A 4,980-nucleotide genomic window follows, 5' to 3' on the forward strand; every position below is an offset into this window, starting at 1 on the left:
TTTATGATAGTAAGATACTAAACCCCTAATGGGAGGGATTGTGCTTGATTTTCATATGATGAAGACATAATCTTTCAATCAGTTTAATGAGGTCTGGAGCTGGCATGTCAGTAACTGCGAGTAGTCCTTTGTTAATTTATGTATCATTGTCATTTTGCTTAGTTTCTTTTGTTACCTATTCTGACATCGGACTCAGACTTCTTTTAAACTGAGTTTTACTGTGCGTATTGCTGTGTGTTTGTTTATTCTACATTGGCTAGAGGTATATGGGGAGGGTTGAGATCTCACAAAACATGTTTAACCCGCCGCATTTTTGCGCCTGTCCCAAGTCAGGAGCCTCTGGCCTTTGATAGTCTTGTATGTTTTTTTAATTCTAGTTCATTTATATGTTTTGGAGTTAAGTATGACGTCCATTTTCACTGAAGTAGTACACATTTTTGTTTAGGGGCCAGCTGAAGTCCGCCTCTGGTTGCGGGATTTTCTCGCTGTGTTGAAGACCCATTGGTGGCCTGCGGCTATTTTCTGCTCCTCGGTCGGGTTGTTGTCTCTTTGACTCATTCTCCATTTCCATTCTCAATTTTATTTGTCAATTATTCTGAAACCCCGTCTAGACCCTCAAGGGAGGTAACTGTCTTCATGCGTCCACATAATTTACGGCCCCGACTGCTTATAGTGTATTTCGCTAATGGATATTTATTTTGTAAAATCACTAAAATGCATGCATTTATACATGAAATGTGTTATTCACTTTATTTCTGTTGCAGATAGGAGACGATAGTAAAGTTGAGGACTATGGACGTATCGAATATGTCAAATCATACTAAGGTGGTCGATAGATACGTAGAAGTGTTTGATGCGGACCAGGACAGCTACGTTTTGCATCCGTGGACTTGGTTAGATCCACAAGGAGGCACACCACATTACGTCTTCATTTTGCCGGTCGTGGCACTCATTGCCCTGGCTACCAACATAGTTATTGGCACTGTGATTGTAAAGGAAAAACTTGTGTCGTCTGCTAATATCATTATGTTGGGTATTGCCGTATCTGATACTTTGACTGTGCTGTCTCCAACCCCGTTGTTGATCGTGATTTACTGGCAGAATTTCTCAAAAAAAGTTCCATTTGACCTATGCGTAGTTTGGGAGTATCTAATGAAAAACATCTGCGCAGTGACACATACAGCCTCGGTTTGGCTAACGATGTATCTCGGTATACATAGGTATCTTGGAATATGCCATCCGTTCGTGATGCGCAGGCGCTGTGCCATTAAAACAACAGTGCAAACGATACTATTTATATATGCTGTCTCAGTCTTATTTCATTTGTGTCGATTCGTAGATAACAAGTACATACCAGAGTTTGTATCAAATAGTTCAACCAACACTTGCTCAGCAAGATACGCTGATTGGGTGGGTGGTGTAAAAAACCAGAGGACCTACGAATGCATATACTACTGGTGCCATATAATTTGTATTTCTATAATTCCTTGCTCTGTTTTAATTATCCTTGATACAATAATGCTGAGACAAATTAGAAAATCAGAAATTAAAAGGAGTATTTTCAAATCTAAAAACCAAAAGGAGGCTAGTAAACGAAAGCAGAGCGACAGCATAAGAACAACTAAAATAATAGTAACAATACTAGCTATAGTGTGTGTGTTGGAATTAAGCTTCGGAACACTCCTAGCTTTATGGACTCTAAATATGATGGGTGTTTTACAGATATCGGAAGATATATTAGGCCGTGCAAGTACTTTTATTCATTTTGCTATTTACATCAGCTATCCTTTTATATTTCTGTTGTATTGTCGTCTGAGTTCACAATTTAGGAAAGGTATAAGTGGATTGTTTAGTTGTAGAACGTCCCCAAGAAGAAAACGTACTGCAACACAATCACTGAGTTTGGAGACAAAATCTTCACTAATTATAGATCAGCCTTGACATCATATGATTAAATATCTATACTACGTAATTCAGCCAACATTCCAGGGCCTGAAACATTTAGTAAACTATTAGCAATCGGACTTCCATTCGCTTTGCAATAAAACCGGTGTTCTCCTTTTAATCTTAACAATTGTCGAGAAAAAAAACGTTTATATTTTGTTTATAATACGTATCCTCTCTACCAACTATAGATCTTGTATAAAAAAAATGTGCGTGTAATACATGTACAAAAACGGTAATGCATTGTATTTTAACTTGACGTGTATTGTGAACTTTGTTTTCAAGTCTGATAATTTTCAGATGACAATGTAAAAAATTGTGAATAAATTCAATTAAGAATAATAAATATTTGCCATCAACACCAAATTAGCATAATTAAGGGTCTGGATGAGGGTCCTTTATTTCTGATTTCTTTTAATTTTTTAGGCCATTCTTCTCTATTCTTTATACGTTTTGCCCATTATTCTCTATTCTTTATATTTTAACACCTCATTATTCTCTATTCTCTATTTTTATTGGGTGTTCTTTTTTCTCTATTCTTTATATTTATTGCCCAATATTCTCTATTCTTTAAACCCCCATCCACACCCTCATAATTTTTATGTAAAAAAAAACATTAAAGAGGCATTACAGCAACGAGATATAAAAAAAATAAGAACATTTTTTTTTTTTTTTGTTCAATCATTAATGAAAGTGAAATAGTGAAATAATAATTCGCTTTTTAGCAGCCAGTTTGGTTCAATTTTGTCAAAATAAGCTAAGAAACATCGATGATGAATTATTCGAATAATTCGACCTCATTGAATCCATATGCATGTGACATTCAATTTAACCCAATAGCTGAAGATGCGTTACGCATGTATTCAGCTATTAAAAGGAAAGGAATGTCAACATTGAAAGTGAAACAAGGATGAACCATTTGGTTGACTGATTCGATCCACAAAACATCATTCTTATACAGGTGAAAAGAACGATAACATACTTTTTAACCTACAATATGAAATCAAACAGACCTAGAAAAATCCAATTGCACTGAAGTGGTCGCTATCTATTGATATTTATGTTTATGTTTCTATCGGGTTATATGACCGTCGGCAGCCTTCGGAGATCATCTCGATAGTTAATTAGATGACGTCTAGACAAAAATACACACGAAATGCTGATATATATTATGAAGTCCATGCATTGTTAATTGTTTATATTAGACCTTTTGTAATCTGGATATACGTTTTAGTATGTTATAAATCAACAAGTGAAACTGCAAGCTACTGCTCACTGATGCTACCCCCGCCGCAAGTGGATAATTTTAATAGCGTAAAATGATACAAGTGTTCGGTAAACAGGAAGTTGTTGAGTGATGAATCTGAAAACGCATCACACGGTATAGCTGACTTATATAAACCCTGAAACCAAATTTCAGAAATCTTTGTAATGCAGTTCCTGAGAAAGATGCGACGAAAAATATTCATGGGACGGAAGGACGGACTGAAGGACTGACGGGCGGACGGACAGAGGTAAAACAGTATACCCCACTTTTTTAAAGCGGGGGTATAAATATGAGAATTGAGTAAAATTGGTGAACATGAATTTGACAGCTAATGCTCCTTTAAAGAAATTACAAAAGACAACCCCTGACAGGATTTTCGACTTTAGGACATGCACATGTTGCAGGCTTAAACTAGTTTCTTGAGTTACCAATCTCTTTCAGTGGAATAACAAAATTAAAGGCACAGATAAGAAAGTACAAAAAAAAAAACAGTTCTTAACTTTCTATCATCTAATTATCATAACAAAAGACTATCAAAAGCAAAGTAATAATTAAAACAATACTGCATCATTCAAATTGCTTGCGGGTACTGTAGGTTCAAGATTGCATTCATTAAGCACTGGAAGGCAATACTATGAATTGGAGATATCTTCCTTTGCCTATAAGTGTTTCTATAATTACGGGACAACTATTTGATATTCGGGGTGGGGGATTTTTGTGGATTGACTATTCATTTTCATATGTTGCTACGCATTCTTATTTTCTTTGCCGCTCGAAAATTTATTTTTTCTTTTTTACACAATTGTTTCCTACATTTTATGTTGCAGAATATTAATTTTAATCCTGTCTTGTATAAGGTTATCTATTTCAGCTCTTACCAGGCCAAGATATCCATTTTCAAAATCCCCCTCCCCTCTCCCTAAAATCAAATGGTCGTTCCCTTATGGACAAAGGAAGATAACACAAACTAAATACTACTTTTACAGTGACATTGATATTTTTTAGGTTAGATAGATTCCCACACCATGCACAATTAATGTCACGTTTTTTACACATACCCATCATTTTGTAGCTTGAACTTCTGAGTATATATTTCATTGATAAATTTCTTGAAATTTACATGGATAGGATGTATGAGGGTGTGGATGGGGGTTTACAGAAAAGAGAATAATGGGCCAAAAATATAAAGAATAGAGAAAAATGGGCCAAAAATATAAAGAATAGAGAATAATGAGGTGCTAAAATATAAAGAATAGAGAATAATGGGCAATAAATTGCTTCGCCGAGCGCAGCTGGATACGACCGCAGAGGTCAAACCCTGAACAGTTGGAGCAAAAATGGACACAATATTCGCGCTTGATACAGGTCTGAATTTGGATTGTAATTTGTAATATTTGACACATAATAGGTTTTTGACACAGAATAACTTGTGCAATACACTATGCTGTTGCGTATTGACCCCCCCCCCCCTTTTTTTCAAGAAAAATAATATTTGAAGAATTTTTCTTTTTAATTTCTGAAATCTGAAATGAGAAAAAATTGACCCCCAACAATTTCTTTTTACCCCCCCCCTTTTTCCCCCAAAAAAATCTTTCCCTAAAGATATGGTCATAATCTCAATTCAAATTTCCAATGGAGTTAGCAACCATAATTACCCATTTAAATTCATCATAAAAGTCTTAAAATAGAAAATGACATACATAATCATCGCTAAAATTAATATTCCTTAATAGTAACTTCTAAAAATAAATTGACAGCTAATCATCTCA

Source organism: Mytilus californianus, unplaced genomic scaffold (genome assembly GCF_021869535.1).
Source record: "Mytilus californianus isolate M0D057914Y unplaced genomic scaffold, xbMytCali1.0.p SCAF_11, whole genome shotgun sequence".
NCBI classification, from domain to species: domain Eukaryota; kingdom Metazoa; phylum Mollusca; class Bivalvia; order Mytilida; family Mytilidae; genus Mytilus; species Mytilus californianus.